Source organism: Macrobrachium rosenbergii, chromosome 20, assembly GCF_040412425.1.
Source record: "Macrobrachium rosenbergii isolate ZJJX-2024 chromosome 20, ASM4041242v1, whole genome shotgun sequence".
Lineage (NCBI taxonomy): Eukaryota > Metazoa > Arthropoda > Malacostraca > Decapoda > Palaemonidae > Macrobrachium > Macrobrachium rosenbergii.
This window is the reverse complement of record NC_089760.1, coordinates 2,612,281-2,632,500: the sequence shown is the minus strand read 5'-3', so window position 1 is coordinate 2,632,500 and position 20,220 is coordinate 2,612,281.

Sequence of the window (20,220 nt, the reverse complement as noted above, 5' to 3'; positions counted from 1 at the left end):
CCTTGTCAGCATTCAAAGGCTATTGCTGACAAGTTCGCCGGTCTTGTTTCACATACTTTTTAATTTGCCCGGCACAGTAGACAGACTTTACGCCAGCATTTTGTTTTAATGGTTTTATCTGTTCTTTGAGTCTCTCGCTCAGAGTATATATTCTGCCCGGTCTTTTACTTAACTGCTATGCTTCCACTTTATACAACGCTGCATCCCTCACTAACTGTTGGTGGAACGGAAACTCTTCAGATTCAAAGTCCCTACTTCCTTCCTCACAAATAAACAAAGAAAACACGAGAAATGTTTTTCTAAGAAATTTTATTACATAATGAGAAATATATTTCAATATAATGTTAACATGCTCAATAGAAGACAAACTCTTCAAAGTTCCTCCTTCCTTCCTCACAAACAAACAAAGAAAACACGAGAAATGTTTTTCTAAGAAATTTCATTACATAATGAGAAATATATTTCAATATAATGTTAACATGCTCAATAGAAGACAAACTCTTCAAAGTCCCTACTTCCTTTCTCACAAACAAACATGGAAAACACGAGGAATGTTTTTCTAAGAAATTTCATTACATAATGAGAAATATATTTCTATGTAATGTTAACAAGCTCAACAGAAAACAGGTTCTAGTAAATACCAACGGGGAACGCAGCGTGATCTCGTGAGAAAGGGAAAGTATGCAGCCACATATTTACTTCAAAGATTCCCTTAAAACTAATTTCAGTCCCTTTAATAGAGTAAGTGTTCTCTGATCCCAGCTCAGTATATGCAAATACCAATATATATAGAATAATGAATTGAAAACAATTCACTTGTGGTAGTTATAGGCAACACTCAACTTTCTTCCTAATTCATCTAGTTTACATAGAAATAACCTAAGGTTAGAATATCTATATGTTAGTGACATTCCTGTATGCATCACATTGCTTCAGCGGGGTTTTGGTGATCTGTAAAAACTTCCTGGTCGTATGTGTGTGTGAGTGTGTGTGTGTAAGAGAGAGAGAGAGAGAGAGAGAGAGAGAGAGAGAGAGAGAGAGAGAGAGAGAGAGAGAGAGAGAGAGGCGATGGTGGGGGGCTTTGGAAGAGAGAATCCGATAAAAGATCATAGATCTTTTATCTATTAACTCAGGTCCATTCCCCCATGGCATATTTTTTCATCAACACTCAAATTGAAGTTTTTTTTTTTTTTTTTTTTTTTTAGGTGCATTTCATACTAATGTTAATAGCAAAGTAAAATCTTATTCATCGTAAATCAAGTAGAACAATACTCATGAGAATGTGGGCTAATATATTTGACCTGGTTGAAAAAATTAGGAGGAAAATGGAGGTTTAACACCAAAGATTTTCATGGTTAAACAAGACGGGTAAATATCAATAAGCAAAGACTGAAATCTTTCCACTGAACATTGTTTTTGTGTGTGCTGAGCTGACAATTTATTTAATTATAAGATAGGATTTCTACTGGAATTCAGACCTGTTTTATTTAATATATCTTTAAACTTTTAGTGTACTTTATCGCAACACATTGTGTGTGTTTAAAATACCTTTCGTGATACCTGTTTCTTCTCAACTCAAAGTACTACTCTCTAAAGCCGATTTTAATTTTAATACAATAATGCTTTGCTTAATGCACATTATGCTGTCTTTCTAGAGGTAAATTATTGTAATTTCCAGAAACCATTCATCTACATTACATGATAAAATGATGTCGTCTCCGTGGTTAGCATTCTAGAGGCACTTATTTTGCCTATACTTTGCAAATTTTCTGGTTTTAAATAAGTAAACAGAATCCACATACGATTTTATCAAATAATAATTTGCTTAATTTCTCAACGCGCATAGTCTCATTCGCCACATATCCACAAATAAATTACTGATAACATATATGTGAAGAAAATATTTTCCAAATAATTTGGAATATACAAAAAAAAAGTACATTTGATTCCTCATTCCCAACTAGACACCAAAGGCATTTATTGTACAGCTTTTCGCGAGAAGAATCTTAGCTTGTTATGCTGTGGGTTTAGAAAACGCTTTCTCAACAAATAATTTTTTCTTTAAGAAAGAAATTCCACGCCATACACAAAAAGGAATACTCTTTTAAAGACTTCACGTGGAAGTACAGTCCACATAGTAGAAAATAACTCCTTATCAAACCATCACATCGTTACGTGTCAAGTAACCAAAGGTGTTAGCTATTAAGAAAAAGAAAAATTCCCACCCTCCCACCAGGACCCCCCGGAATTATCCATTTCCCTAAACAATAGCCAATAGCACCTTAAGGACATGGAGGGTTCACGGGCTGTACTGTTCAACGCCCTCAATGAGGAGGAAATTAATGATCTTACAACGTGACAACCTACCCTAATTGGTCCTACAAGAACAAATGGTACGGGTCTTGATATTTGGTAAGGGTTGATTGTCTGGTGTTGATGAGGTTTATTACACATGCACACAAACACACACAAACATATATATACACACACACACACACACACACACACACACATATATATATATATATATATATATATATATATATATATATATATATATATATATATATATATATATATATAGCTTTATATACACAATATTAAACAGTTACTAACAGGACCTTTAATATCCAATTCATTATACAGCTTTCTAGAGACATAACAAAGTTTGTCCTAGAAAGTAGTTTTTTGAATAAAATTCTACCATCCACTTTGAAAGATCTACATAAACCACAAATATAGTTTAATATCCAATTCATTATACACACAGAATAACACACGAAGTGGAATTCTAACTGAAAAGTAATCCTGCCCCTGCCAGGATCTGAACCTCGGTCTGTGGTTTAAATGCAACGAAGAACAATCGACTCAGACAACGTTTTATCGTTGTATCTAAACCAAAGGCTTCGGATCCTGACAGGGACAGAAGGACCTATCAACTGTTTAATTCCTTTTGGAACTGGAGATTAAACCATATTTGTATTCGTAAATATTAAAAAAATAGGTAGGTTTAAGTGGTATGTATGATGTATATATATGTATACATACAGTATATATATATATATATATATATATATATATATATATATATATATATATATATATATATATATATATATATATATGTTTATACATACATAGCCTATATATTGGTATATATACATATATATATATATATATATATATATGTATATATATATATATATATATATATATATATATATATATATATATATATATATATATATATATATATATATATATATATATGCAGATATACCACTGATACACAGTGGAGGGAATATTCGATTATATATGCCAGAGCGATCGTACCTACGACATCCAGTCAGTTAAGGAAAATATTCGCTCCTGATTGGTGGAAAAGGGGGAGGCGCAGTAAACTCTTCAGCGTCTGAGGTCTGTACTCCGTTCACAAACCTTGTTTATCAGCGCGGGTGGGCTCACACCTTTGCCCTAGGCGAATACACACGTTATGTTCGATAATGTTTCTTACTGGCATATTATGTAAAGTACTATTTTTTTTTTTTTTTAGACCCTGGACAACTGATGTCATGATTGCTTTCAGTAAGAAACGAAAACTGCAGTTCTCCAGTGCACACCTTATATATTTTTACACTACTTTGTTCCCTTTTCCAAATGATTATCCAGTCTGTCTATATGGGATTTGAAACTTCCTTGATAGGTTTCTTTATAAGTGCTTGTTTCATCGTATTATCATCTTAAATACTATATTAACTTCATAAAAAGAAGTGTTTTCTGGTCCATTAATGCCCTGTCTGATACAGAATTAGGATATTTGAATTCATTTATGTAAAATGTACAGTTTTTAAAGTGAGCGCAACCGAGTGAACACAATTTGAAAATGGCGTTGTGACCTCAGACGCCAAAGACTATACTACTCCTCACTCTTTTTCCAATCATCAGGTGTGAATGATTTCTCCAACGGCTGTATGATCGTTTGCACTGTCGCTCTTGCACACACACATACACACACAGGCACACACACACACATACATATATACATATGTATATACTGTATATATACAGTATGACATATATACTGTATATATATAAAAATAATATATATATATATATATATATATATATATATATATATATATATATATATATATATATAATATATATATTAATACATACATGCAAAACATTTAATTCACCCTTATTTCCTTAAGATTTGACAGTCGTTCTTAACCAACATTCTACCAAACATTTTCATATATATATGTAGTATATATATATATATATATATATATATATATATATATATATATATATATATATATATATATATATACAAATGATATATTTTATATATATAAATATTGTATATATATCTATATATGGATATATATATGCCCATATATAGCCTATATATATATAGATATTTATCACCATCATGCAAATTTGTAATTGGTCGCAGCAACTAATCTTCCGTACCATACACTCTCAGCATCCTCTCATTTGGAAAAAAGTTTTCTTTAAATGTTTTCTAGGTCCATATATATATATATGTTAAATTTCTCTACAACAGATTAACAAAACATTTAATGTAGAACTTTTTTATGTAACCTGTCTGTCCTTAATCAACTTTCTACCGTATACAGGATATGTATGTATAAATATAAATATATATATATAAATATAAATATAATATATATATATATATATATATATATATATATATATATATATATATATATATATATATATATAAATTTTATGTATATATATAATCTGTAGTAGAATGTTACACACACAGACATATATATAAATATGGAATAAATGTTTATATATATATATATATATATATATATATATATATATATATATATATATATATATATATATATTTCTATATATGTATATATATATATATTATATATATATCAGATACATATAAATTTTAGATATATATGAAACACTAAAGGCACATTTACATATATAATTTTTACTCAGTGTTTCATTTTCTCTGGAAGATATCTAGGAAACACTAAATACATATACTGTATATTTATATCAGTGTTTCTTTTTTTATACAATGTATGTATGTATATGTATGTATATATATATATATATATATATATATATATATATATACTGTATATATGTATGTATATGTGCTATATATATATATATATATATATATATATAGAAAGAAGAGAGAGAGAGAGAGAGAGAGAGAGAGAGAGAGAGAGAGAGAGAGAGAGAGAGAAATGATTTTGCTGAACAAAACACACACTAATGCAAATGAAAGATGTAACAACGCAGCTTTCTGCAAAAAAAAAAAATAAAATAAAAAAAAAAAAAAAATGTGTGTCAGACCTTTTTGTATCGGTTACCAAACTGCGAAGGCTCTACCGTGCCAAAGCAATAGAGATATTGGAGGATGCAATCGTTTACGCATTTAATAACTTTAACCGGAAAGATAAAATAAAAAAAGCTGATGTAATTAGACCAAGGTCGTTTTCTATCCTTCTTTCGTTGGCTCTTGTTTTTGCACTGGAAACGTTCAGTATACAAACGTGATTAAAGAAAATGAATAAGAATACATATGGACATTTTTAGTAATTACGTAAATACTTTTAATCTATTCTGATGAATAAAATTACGAGTTCGTGACGTAAACACAGTCAACATTTTAATTTAATTAGGAAGTTAGTGAAAAATCGATTCAGAGGAAAAACTTAAGTTGTATCATTCACTGTTTTCTTCTTTTTGCAATAATAATAATAATAATAATAATAATAATAATAATAATAATAATAATAATAATAATAATAATAATTGAAGAATTGCAGTTGTTGATGTTGACCTTTTTAGATAACATCGATAACAGAATTCAGGGAATTTAGCTGTCACCGATTTAAGGTCTTTAACTACACTGTCGACCTTTTAATCAATCCTGTACTTGCATCACTCAAACAAAACAGTATATTTCAACCTACAGAGAAACTCTCTATCACATGTTTCAATTCCTTGGATCGTTGATTAAGCATAGCATTTTAAACATCAGAGAAGGAAAAAAAAAATGGTCGTGAAAGAAAGTTGCACTTTTCAGAACAGCGCTGCAGTTTAGACGATCATCAATCCACACGAGCGTGAGACTAAAGCCCCCCTCGAACGACCCCCCCAAGAATGTCCACGCCACTCGAGGGAATAAGGAAGGAGGGAGCCTAGGACCCTATTACGACCTCCTCATCCAGAAGGCCGTCGGGCGGCTCCTCATCTTTCCCTAAGGGGTGCATTATTCGGCTGAGCAGTCGCAACGGCTGAAGCCCGTACACCACAAGCCACCTGGTGAGGACATGGCGAACTTTTTGTTTTATTCAACCCCGACCTCATCTGCATAACAGAGAACACTCATCCCCGCTTCTCCTCCTTCCTCCTCATCCTCATCTTCCAGCTCCGCTCTGTACACATCAATGAGGGGAATTCACCGGTGCAGGACGCTGAATTCGAAACCCCAGAGTACCGGTCAACTTCGGTGGCCCCCCTAATATCCGGGTACTTCTGTAACCGTGCTGGGTCTCACACACACACACATAGACTTATTTGCGACTCAAGAAACATGGTACTAGTTAGACAATATACAACAAACAAATATTTTGTCATTACTTTTCGTATGAAAACATACTCTAACCAGGGTGATTTAAAACACCGACAATTATTCTTAACAATATTTCCAAATAAATCTCCCAAATGTTTTCTGACTCACAAAACCTGAACACTTATAACTGCGTCATCTGATGCTAGTAATGATCAATTCTTGCGGCCGTTCAACTTTAGGAAGCTTTTAAGTACAATACGTCAAAGTAATACAAGCTAAGCAGTATGTTTAATTATTACACAGGATGGTACTGAGAACCTTAAACTTAGTCCACAATGAAACAAAAACACTGTCACACAGGAAAACGCACAAATGAAGCTATAACAAGCAACTGGTAGATTTCATATCACTATAATAGAGCCATTCCTTAAGCATGCACCGACAACATTCATGGAAACAAAAAAAAAAAAAATGACAGATCTCCCAGTGTTATCTTTACTGAACAACCATAACCACCTTGGTCACGAAATTATTACAACCTAGCTTAGCAGAGACAGCTATGATGAACACGTCAAGCAGGACCTCATTTTTCTCAAGAATCGAAAAGACTGATTGCAAACCCACGAATATGTTCCTGCAGAAAGCTTTTTTTTTTTTTGCAGTGTATTCATCCCTTTCTTGCAACGTTGCATTATCTTGCAGATTAGCATATCTGTCGACGCCTTTCCAACCCTTCAATTCCACGTGATTACATTTTTCCTTCCAAGTTGGCCCCGGGATTAATTTCCCCCCCTTCGCCAACCCCAGTCCAAGAAAAGCAAGGACGGGGAGGGGCAAAGTGGGTGAGGTTGTTCCGATGCGCATTTAAGCCACATTACACAGTTACAACGGCCGAGGTCAAAAACACAGCCGGTTTATGAAAATCGAAACTGACTGTTGGATAGGTTTGAATGCTTTCGCAGGCTCTAATGGCAAGCATCTACTTAATATTCATAATAAAAATATTGAACAATTATTCCATGAAGATCCAGACAGTACCAGACAAATTTCGATTCAGATCCTTCATGGAAGAGGATGTGACACTTCATGATGCATGCATAGTTTAACTAGGAAAAGCACAATAACAACTCAGAAGGGCTTCTTGGGAAAATATTTATGGTTTTAAAGGCGGACGCAGCTGTTTGAAGCACCCTATATTTCTAAAATACACTACAAAACAAACCAAAAATAAAAACTTTGGTTTATTTCGTCTAGGATTGGTTCAGAAAACAGCTGTGGTGAAATGATTCTGAATGAAAAACCAATGAATAAAAACTGAACTTAGATTAATGAGAATATTGCTCAAAATCTTTTTACGTCCATTTATAATTGCACATAAAGAAGTCACTTTAGATGGCATACCAAGAATAATAGGCAGAAAATGGTTTTCTGAATAAGTCGGCAACAAAGGAAAACACTGTAATGCAACATTTCATAACCTGCAATCCAAATAATAACAAAGTTCAATGACCTTGAACATCAACAAATAGAAAGACAAAAAAAGAAGAAAAAGAAATGACCTTGAAAACCACTTATCCATCATTAGAAATAGTTTCCGACATGTCTTTTGAAGTTAAATGATGTCTGGGAAATTTCTATCTACTTCCGTGTTCCTTGGGATTATAAAGTCATAGCAAAATACTGGCGCGTTCGGCCAGGATCAGTAAACTAGTGTGATGATTCTAGAAACGCAAAATCGTACACTGCGCATTTTTATTCAGACTACTGCAAAGGCTTAAAACTTAATTCAAAATTTCCCTTTTGCATTTATTAAAATAAGAAAAAAAAAAGTTTTATGGTTTTACCTATTCTAGAATCCTGCTGTTATGAGGACAACAATCTTTAATCTTTAATCTTTAATCTCTAATCTTTAATCTTTAACTGCTTTTCCGCAAGAGAAATTGGTGACTGAAGGGCGAGGCTACACTTACTTTTTATCCATAGCTTTATTAATAAGTAAATCATTCATACATTCAAATACATTATTCACTAGCTGCAAAAAAAACTCCTACAAACGCTCTAAAGTGTAACAGAAAGTATAAATTCCTTCAAAGGCTGGGACGGAGTTCACATGCAAACTACTAAAACTTTATTATACCCATTACCTACGAGAGACAGTTGAATCAAGCACTGATAGAATCACTTAAATAAGTCTAAACTGGTTGCCTTGAGTGCGCTTTCCATATGCTGTCACATCAAACCAAATATTTCTAATAATTTGCTATGCATTAAAAGCACGAACCTTACAATGGAGACGTACGAAGCAGAATCTTACCACCATTATTTTCATTCATATCTTCACTAGAATTCAAATTTATCGTACATGAAAAATCTAAATATCTTAAGAGCTACACTTCATGTATTTAAAAAATATGACCCAGCCATAAAGCCCGTCTGGGAAAACCAATTCCTTTTTTACTTCAAGTGCGTATTAGCCTTCGCTGTGCTTACTCTTAATATGCATTGGCCCACAAACCACCCCCTAACCCCCCCCCAAAAAAAAGTGTTCGAGGCGGTACAATTAATATTCTGATATGCAAGTAGCCGTTTGAAAAAGACCCTCAGTTTTTTGCCACTGGATAACAATTGAACGGATGCTGAATGATGAAAAGAAACTAAAAAAAAAAAAAAAAAAAAAAAAGAGGCACTGCGATGTTTGAGCCACTGTGCCGCACTAATTTACATGACACAGGCAGTTTCTTTCGGGTGGTTTGTTTGCTTTGTTTTCGTTTTTCTGATTCCATCATTTTTCTTAGGATGAGAGAGAGAGAGAGAGAGAGAGAGAGAGAGAGAGAGAGAGAGAATATTTCCAAACTTGAATCACAGGTTCATTTCTTGATCATCGCAGTCAGTGACGCTGATCGTGGATAAATACGTGAGGGTGATTTGTAAGCATTTAACCTTCTAAAATCCAGTCACTACAAAATTACATCCATGAAGACAAAAAAACCAACGTGATTCCAACTGCATTTGAAAAACTAAATTAACCTTATCAGTTACCATTAACCGAACAATTTCACTAAGAGAAACCGAAGACGAATAACCCTACTGGGAATGAAGCACGAAAAGAAAGGTCCTCCAAAACGTAGGCCCTTAACACATGCACAAGACAGACAAACGTATGATTAGGTAAGCGCACCGTACTGCTAAACCCTCCAACCTCATCTACATAACAGTGGCCGTGACGGGCCATGTGTATATAGGTTTTGTCAATGGCTCTTTGTAAAAACTTCACATGCAGGCCTTAATGAAAGATCCCTTGGCAGTCATTCAATTGAGCTACTCCTTTGGGGTCTTCGAGACCCGCCTTCAGAACCTGAGACCCTGATGAGGACGCGGATGGGGTCCCCCAGTCTCCAAAGGCCAAACCCCATGCCCCTCCCCCCGCCTCCCTTCACCACCGAGACAGAATACAAGGGAAGGGTGAGGTACCAGAGGGCGCACTTGAAGAATAACAAAAAATGAAATTATGTTTCTTTATAGCTACAGGATCCGAATACAACTGGAAACCCACGGACATGATTCCGTTTCATTAATGAATTGTAAGTCTTTCACTGAAAAAGCAAGTCGTATGAAATGAGGTGAGTGATTCCTAAATATTAATTCAGAAAAAGACTTCAACGTAAAAATAACAAACTTCGGTTACATCGTATATCAGGAGCGTCTATATTAATTATTCAGTAAAGGTCATATTCTAACGAACATATCGGTTGAAGATAATATATAAGGAAGAATAAAAAAAAAAAAACATAAATATAAACAGCATGACACTGCAGTGGGTCTCTTCATATTTCTTTGTACAATGGCAATACAGTGTCCAATTACTCAAGCATTGAATAGCAACTTTGCAATCACCCACAAGCTAATTGCAAAAGGGAACTTCCACTATCATCCACAGTGCCTAAGCCTCTTCAGTGAAAGCATTTCCCTCTTCTTACAGATCAGATTTCACAGTGCCAGAGGTCTTTCCTTTCCCCTTAAAATAAAAAGAACACCTCCAGGTATTAATGGGTATGCTAAATAAACCAGAAAGAGGCAGTGCTACTACTTTGAACCGATATATTCCCATGCAAGAATTTATTTAGCTTATTTGTTTTTTTAGCTGTTACTTAGTATATATTATGTTCACTAACTGTACAACAATTCAGTATAAGTGATGCCGTAATTTCTGTTTTTCTTGTTTCACGCAAGGACAATCTCTTCTGTAAGTGACTGACTTCGTCCACAAGAATACTGCACACAAACAGGTAAAGTTAAACCAAAATAATACTTTAGATCTTCAATAGACAAGATCTAAATCTGGAATAATCCTAATCACTCAGAGATCAGCAAAAATGTAAATGTTATGAAGATAAAAATAAGACAAAAAAGCACTGAAGTAAAGTCGCCTGCGCTTGGTCGTATTCATAAGTCAATTCCGTTGAAGGTACGAGTTCACAGATTTCAATGACTTCCATTAAGCACTGGCCTAACGACCGCTTCATTCATTAACTTCCCTGTCGAATCCAACTCTCGCAATCTGAGCAACCAGTTTCAAGCTAGAGAACGAGAAAGTAATTAAAGCAAAAACCACTAAGTGAACTTCAATAACATTCCTGCAGAATCTTAATTCACTCGAATGAAGGAGCCAGACGCAGGGGAAAGAAAATAAAAGAAACAGGAGTGGAAGGAGCAGGACCCTCGGGAGACGCAAGAAAAAGCACGCAAGCAATCCGAAAGCAATCCGTTCCGCTTCACCGATGCCTAATTTGAACATCTCGGCGAAAGCAGTCCTTCGATTAATGAGAAAACACTCGGCCGTCGATTGCAAGGTCTTAAGGCTGGCCATTTTTGCGGCAATTAGCATTGTTTGGATTCAGAGAAATCAGAATGAGTTACGAAGACAAATAAATTAGATACGCTCTCATATCGACGAATGTACATAACATGTACTTCGTTACTAATAGCATATGCGTAATAGTTGTATAAAACGGGTGAGGACTGTTCGGTGAAGATACACTGACTTTTTTTCGTTTGTTTTTTTTAGTTTGCTATCGAAACTCTTAAGTAATTTCATTCCAAAATTAACGAACCTGATATAAAAAAACAGACAATAATATCAAGATTGTATTCTCCACTTGCTCTTTCGTAAAGACCATGAATCCTGTGTCGTTATGGTATGCATTTCAGAACCTGTCGTACTTTGTATAGCTGTTTATACAACTTTCTACCCTTACAGCTGCTGACATTAAAGCACCGTCGTTTCCCCTCTTTACATGATAAATTAATTTCCTCAGAATAATAAGGTAAACGTTACACGGAAACTTAGAACTGAGGATTTCCAGCCTTCGTAATGAAACAATTTGAATTACAGGGCGAGTAACGACAGTAGTTTTACAAAAGCTGGCAAAAAAAAAATAGCACTGTGAAAGTGAACGGTTCAGTTGTGCTGAGTAACCAAAATTGTACTGCATTTGTAGCACTTCTACCTGGAACTTCTGAGAGCAATGACTGAAACAAAAGTGAGTAACAGAAGTAAGAATGGAGGCTGCTAAAATGTGCAGTGCCATAACACTTCTCAACAGCAACAAAAATTTAAATAACACTGCTCATGACAACACTGAATCACTCCTCTTGAGCCGGGTGCCTTGTCTTCTTCTAGAAGAGATGGGGGCTCGATTCCTTTCGTGCAGGAAGTTTTCCTATCCCCAAAAATGTATAAAAAAAAAAGAAGTTCCTTGCAACAACAGCAATTAATCACCAAGTGGTTCAGCCAAGCGAACTTCTTTCTGTCGCGGGAGTTAACAGATCATGTATAATAAATAATGCCGGGAGAGGGAGCAGTTTAAAGCGAAATCCTCTCATTCCTATGCACCATTAATATGCCGCGGGCGTCAACGCCGTATTTGTCGGTGTCACAAGAAGGCGTTAACTTGGTAATTAGCGTTACGCTGGGGGAGCTTCCTTCTGGCCCTTCTGCAGTCTTCCAGGGGACACCTGCGCAGAGGAAGAACTTTGATCTGTTCTTAAATGACAAACGTTACTCTGCCATACAAGGAGGGTCATTAAAATAGAACAGTTTCGTCAGATTACACTCCCTGAATTTGGTATTGGTAATAGTTTACCGGCAATGTTCCACATCTATGGAAAGGTGTTGGATGGAAGATTTTCAATACGGCGCCTAACTCGGAGTTGAAAATCCAGAGCATTCTTTACCACAACGAACTATTAAACTGTCAAGAGAGAGAAATAATTAAAAGATGAGAGAGAGAGAGAGAGAGAGAGAGAGAGAGAGAGAGAGAGAGAGAGAGAGAGAGAGAGAGAGCTTGCAAACTCTTCGAGAACAACAGGCTAACAAACTTAACTGAGAAACTTGAAATCTTCCTATCTGCAAACCAATTTATTTTCAACCCAAGGTTCTAATCAAAGATGAGAATTGCTGATGTACAGTATGCATATTTGTCACATAATAAACTATTAAATTACACACTATTTGGTCCGGACACTTTCATTAGCGCCTAAGCATGACTTGCAATGTTATGGAAACCAAACTGGACTGTAATTTCTGATATCTCCAGTTTCAGTAGTACTGTCAAGAATTAGGTGCGAGGGCTATATTTTATATAATTGCCAAGTTACAAGATTTCTTTTCAAAATCTGTACAAGCAGAGTTCCTAATACTGTAATACCAACGGAGTACATGTATTCTTTCTCTTTCTGTCTTACTCTAATACACACACCAAGACACCAAGGGCTGAAGGCGTTACAAATGAGTCACTGAAGTACAGTGCTGTATGATTCTGTAGCTGTCCAGGGTGTACAAGGTAGTTGTAGATGAGGGGAAAAAGTGTGGATGCATGGTTCAGAAGAATAACATATATATTAGAAGTGAGTCACCACAGTACAGTGCTAAGAGCATGATTCTGCAGCTGTCCTGGGTGTGCAAGGTAGCTGTAGGCGAGGGAAAGTGTGTGAAGGCATGGTTCAGAGGAATAATGTGTGTGTGTGTATATATATGTGTATGTATATATATATATATATATATATATATATATATATATATATATATATATATATATATAATAATACACACAATACGAGTGAGTCACTGCAGTACAGTGCTAAGAGTATGATTCTGTAGCTGTCCAGGGTGTGCATGGTAACTGTAGATGAGGGAAAGAGTGTAAGGGCATGGTTTAGAGGAATAGTATGTATGTATATATACAGGGAGTTTCGAAATTAGAGGGTCCCCCCTCCTCTACAGCATAACTAAAATAGATATGGACAAAAGCAAAAGTAATTCAGAACAGGTATTTATTTAAGTTTCTCTCTGAGTATTTAATATTTTGTGTGGCCTCCATCTGCGTTCTTGAGGGGTATGATTTCAGCAAATCGCAAAAAAGCTGAGACTCAAACTCCATTTCCCTGAGCACTTCGGTCACCCTCTCTTCGCAGGTCATCGAGGCTTGGTATACCATCATAGTTCACTGTGTGCACTTCAACATGATCCTTTAAGATACTGACAATGTTTTCACACACATTAAGGTCAGGGGAGCTACCTGGAAATTCACTTGACAAGAAGAAATTGATACCACTGTTTTGAAGCAGCTCCTGTGTCTGAAGAGCCTTGAAACATGGTGCCTTATCATGCAAAAATGTGACTTCTTCAACAGATAATACATTTTCAGGATCTTTGAGGAAAGGAAATTTTCCACCAGTAAGCTTAGTTTCTCTGAAGTATTCGCCATAACATGACTGTCCTTTTTCTTTGATGATCCACATTAACTGTTTGGCCCAAACATTCAGGAAATTTCACAACTTGGTGATAGTGCATGTCATCGCTGATATCATCCAACTTGGCAGCCCAAATGATGTCATTTTTATGATTTGGCTTCCTGACTGTGTAAATGAAGAATTCATCTAATGCGGCAACATGGAGAAAGTCAGCTTCATCCCAATCTTTAACAAATGAACCACAAAACCATGCATGGTCTTCTCTCTGTTGCTGAGTGATGTTGGGCTTGCTGATAACATGAAATGGCTTGATACCAGATTTTTTCAACTCATGATATACAGCACTATAACTTCTCTTCTTTCCCCTTTTTGTTTCTAGTTCAAGCACCAATTTACATAAAGACTTTCTTGGTCTACCCACTGCCTCAGCTATGATGTCTTTTGACTCCTGAGAAAGGACTCCAGGCCTTCCAAGATTTTCACTCTTTTCGCGATGACAGTCATATGGATTTTTGTTCCAGTTTCTTTTAACAAAGGATTCATCTCTTTTAATGTATTTAGCTATCCAGGAACGTGAAATGAAGGATGCGCCAGCATCCTTGGCCTCTCTGAAAGTTATAGCCCGGATTCGGTCAATCCATCTGATTTCCTCCGAGTCGTTAGCCATGGCTGTATCTAACTCCGTCACTCAGTCTGAAAATACAAGAAATGTAAAATGAAAAATAGCTTAATAGAAACTTAAAATAATGTACTTGGAGATAGGCTATAGCAGAAAACTTCATAACTTTCCATTTGTTCTGTGGAGGGGGTCTCTGATTATGAAACACCTGGTATATACATATATATATATATATATATATATATATATATATATATATATATATATATATATATATATATATATATATATATATATATATCACCAGTTTTTCACCTTGGTGGAGGGTCACCCCACAGAAGATCCTATCCATCCGGTAGTCTGTACTTTTGGTTGAGAAACTTTCATGAGAGCATGATTGTTCCTTCACTTTACAGAAGTCACTGTAAAATGCAAAGGCGTTGGATATAGGTGGTCATGGACAGTATCTTCTTTTCAGGGCTTTTACATGCTCCTTCGTTTTGTAGATTTTCTTGGATATTCTTTGTCTTTTTCACACTTAAATGTTTTCTTTAGGACTATTTTAACCTGGGGGTAAATATTCACTGGATGTGGAAGACTCCCAGAGATGGTACAGTACAAAACAGCAGTGAGGAGGGGTCTAATGACAGGGGCATTGGGACACAGTGAAGCTCTAGACACGCCGGTTCGCCACCTTGAACAGAATCTATAATCTTATCGCCTCTTCCTGAAGGTCTTCTGGACATTCACCCATTTACTTTGTGTACGCCTGTACGTTCTCTAACTTATGATTTACTTTGTGTACGCAAGTACGTTCCCTACCTTCTCTGAGTGCAAGACAGACTCCACTTCTTATAAGCTAAAGCGAATCTCCATAACATCCTCTGTATTTTTCTCTTAATTTTGTACATCTCTTAACTCGTTCCATCTCTCTCTCTCTGGTATCCTCCACGCTTAATGTTTTTCCTATTCCTTCTCGCAGCTTACAATGCCTTTTAGTTTATTCCATCTCCGTCAACTCGAGAGATTTTCGCCGCTCTCCTTTCAGGCACAAAAGCTTCCAAAGACCTTTCATCTTGCGACTCTTTTATTCAGATTAGGCACATTTACTATTCAATTATTTCCCTTCTGGAGAGACTCACTCCCTCTCATATTTTTCTTTCACGTGCAGAGTTATCTTCACAAAATTTCATGAATAACCTGATCAAGGCAAGGAGGTAAAAATTCCTTGGAGGAGCAGATAGCTTGCGCATACATTATTATCTAACGCGTTCTACTTCTTTCATTTACTTTCCAAAGCGCCTCAGCATTTATAAAAGGAGGGGCCAGGAAAAGACAACAAGGATATCTATATGTATTCCTTTCTCTCCATCAACAACCATACCATCACTTAGAAAAAAAAAATCAGGATTTTTGAGTTTTGTCTCGAAAATGTAATTTGGTAAGTTTACTCGGCTAATTTCTGTGATCGTTCAATTAGGCCCTAAATGAAACAGGAATGACATAAACAAATATATTACTGGCAAAAACAAGGATAGAAAAACACAAAACATCTGCCTCAGTGAGCACCACAACACATTCTAACAGCTATCATCAAATTATTATTATTATTAAAATAGTTTAACCAGACCACTGAGCTGACTAATCAGCTCTTATAGGGCTGGCCCGAAGGACTATCATCATAAAATCAAATTATATACAACACATAGAAATAAAAACAATCTCTCTCTCTCTCTCTCTCTTTCTCTCTCTCTCTCTCTCTCTCTCGCCAACCAGATTCTTCTTTCAAGCTGCATCTTGAGTGGAATAATATGTAGCCGAGAAAGAAGGAAAAAAAATAAGGGGGTTAGGGAGAGGGGCCTCAGACCCCCATCCCAAACATTTAATCTCATTTTATATCATATCTTCTGTAAATACTCGACTCTGCTTTGGTTTAAATTGGTTGTTTACCCAGTACACGCTCAGTCGACGGGGCCTGGGTCCTTTCCAATAGCTCTCCGATTCGCAAATTTGCATAATATGCTTATTGTAATCCGGTTATAGATGACGTCACGAATAAGGTAATGTTATAGAGGTTTTATATGGAGACGTCCTTACGCGGGAAAGGGGGAGGGGGGGGGAGGGGCGGGGGATGGTAGGACACCTTATGCAAATAGTTCGAGGGAGATGCATTTTGGAGGAAATGCCTCGGGCAGCAGTCATAACAGCGTTGCTATAATCTGTTCGAAAAGCCACGCGGAAAATCAAATAAGGTTGCTCTATGGGCAAAATTTTCCCGGAGATGAAAAGGAAAAAGCCTGGGAGATAAACCGTTGGGTTGTATATCTGTCTTAAAACATTACTACGCTGCGTTAGCATACGCTTAGAAATCTTGAACATAAAAACTGGGAGATCCAATGACGGCAAATTTGGAAAATGTTATGAACGTATAGTTTGCAGAAAAATTAATTGATTCATTAATACAGAAACAACTGTCGTTACAGTCTTCAACGCTACGAAAGTAACCAAATTATATTTCTTATTAAACAAGTATACAAAGTATACAGAGGACTACTGAAAAAGTGTGTTGTAAAATACCTTTAAACCAACAATGAAATGATCTGAGATGGATTTTCAATTAACATGAAATGATTTGTGCAAGTCGATAATTATCAACACTGTGACCTGTATAACTGACATCACAAAAGCTAATTCGCACACCTTTTCGTGACAGCTTATATATTTCCGTTTTTAAAATGAAATCATGAAGTCAACCACAAACATTAAGCTAGTTTGAATTCACGATGTCACCGAGGTCAAAATTTCTCGGAAACCCTCACTGTGGCCGTACATCCCCTCAGCCACATTGCTGCACCAGACCTCTCTCTCTTTCCCTTTACCCAGTGCACGTAACCTCTTCTCTCTGGCCTCATTGAGACACGCTGAGGAGCCTCCAGCAATGTGTGTTTATTTTGCCACCAACACCAAACTGGGCAACAGCACTCCTCCCTCGCCAGACTTCAGCCTTACCGCCGACGTTCTTTAAGGCTCTTTATCAACGTACATCGAATGTAAGACGGACCTAATGGACAGGGGGCCATCGGGAAGTATACTGATTTGTTCCGACTAATGTCTCCTATCAACGCATACGTCGTAACAGGATAAACTGCCTTCCTCAGGGGGGGGGGAACCGGTGAAGTGTAGCTGCAGCGCCATTGAATTCGATGTATATACGACAGCGCATTATCCTCCAAATGGAAAATGGATAATTAGAAGGGTATGTTTATGACTGCCTTATGCACTCATCACCCAGACAACGTTCTCGAGAACATCGGGGCCCCTTATAGGGGGAGACTATGCCGGACACGTGTAACGTTATCGATGACAGCGCTATTATTCCGCCGCAGAGGATGATACGTTATCAAAATGTAAACGCCGGCGTCCTGATAAGGAGCCGCAGTTGCTACTGCCTGGTCTTTGACGGGGGGAATTGGTAGCCAAACCAACCGTATTTTGCTTAGTAAATCACTGCCTGCAAGCGCAAAGAAAGAGCGAGAAGACTAAAAAGAAGGAAGGACTCGTGAAACAACTACACCGTAACTTCAGCGACGAAAGCGCACAAAGGGACAGCCGTGGCCGTGTCAAAAGCCGATTACAAAAACTATGCGGCTGTATCAGATGTAAAGAATAGACTGTATTTTACGGCGACATCAACGAGTCTATAGGACACACCAAATGGGATTAGGGACACTGAACAGGGAGAAATGGAAACAGACACACCAACACAAAGATATGTGAAATTCATGAACTGGTTTATGTTCAAAATCCTTTGGAAGCAAAAAAAAAAAAAAAAAAACTTCATCTCTGTCCTGTATTTCAGAAATAAAAACCGAATTTATATATATCAAAAGATATTGAAAGGATTACCTAAGAAATTTCAGTGTTATCTTTTATACAGTTTTACACGAAAGCAAAAGTACTTTGAATAAAAAACAGAAATTAATAATTGAAAAAAAAAAGATATCAACTCATTATCACATTTCATGAAACCTATCCCATACATCTAATTCCACGACGGACCTAAAATACTCGGCGAATAAACTTGAAATAAACGAACAGACATAAAATATGGAAAGTACACGAAGCAAATCGAAGGTGGGTACCTGGTGAAAACGGGGTATGCGGGGGGAGGTAGGAGGCGGGGAGATGTTAGGAGAAGGATAACTCGTCAAATACCTTAAGGCGTCCCCCGATGATGTCACAGTGACAAAAGAATTATAGTTAATAGGATCAAGAAAACCCCCAGATGGCGCGGCTAAGTAAGTAGGGTGACCCACACCTCACGTAAATTGGATCTAATCCTTGGCAATCATTGTGGAGTCACAATGAAAAGCGAATCCCATCCATTAACTAGGCTCTCTTTAATGACGCATGACGGGGGGAGAGAGAGAGAGAGAGAGAGAGAGAGAGAGAGAGAGAGAGAGAGAGGAGGGGAGATCTACACGTTTTATCAGCAGATGGACCCTGGTCCCAAAGCTATGGTATTTGTTTGTTATCAAGAATAGACAGGACTTCCTCAAGGCCTAATATTATAGCAAACAGTTCTGTTATTGTGGATTAATGGATCTAAGTAACGTGTATATATATATATATATATATATATATATATATATATATATATATATATATATATATATATATATATATATATATATATACACACATATACACACACACAATATAATGTATGTGAGAGAGAGAGAGAGAGAGAGAGAGAGAGAGAGAGAGAGAGAGAGAGAGAGAGGGTCAGAATGGGCAAAGTGGTTAGGATATTCACTGCACTAGCTAAAGACTAGAGGTCATGGCGATATGGTTACTAGTAGTTATAAGACTGCAGTCGGTCGCAGTTAAGAGTGGAGATGGGCTAGCGGTTTCATCCCAAAATCATAGATGAGAAATGAAAGGATAACATCCTAACGGCCAAGTCAAATGTCATCATTACAAGCATATATCGTGGAAGCAGGACAGGGCAAGGACTTCAAAGTTACAAACTGAAGCCTTCGTTAATAATATACAGTACAATTGATTGGATCGCTTTACTGTTTGATGAGCTAAGAAATTACGACGATTTTATATTCTGGTGCAGAATACGGTGATTTGCGCTATGCATACATGTGACGCATTTCTTTTATGTACGAGTGTGTGTGTGTGTGTGTGTGTGTGTGTGTGAGAGAGAGAGAGAGAGAGAGAGAGAGAGAGAGAGAGAGAGAGAGAGAGAGAG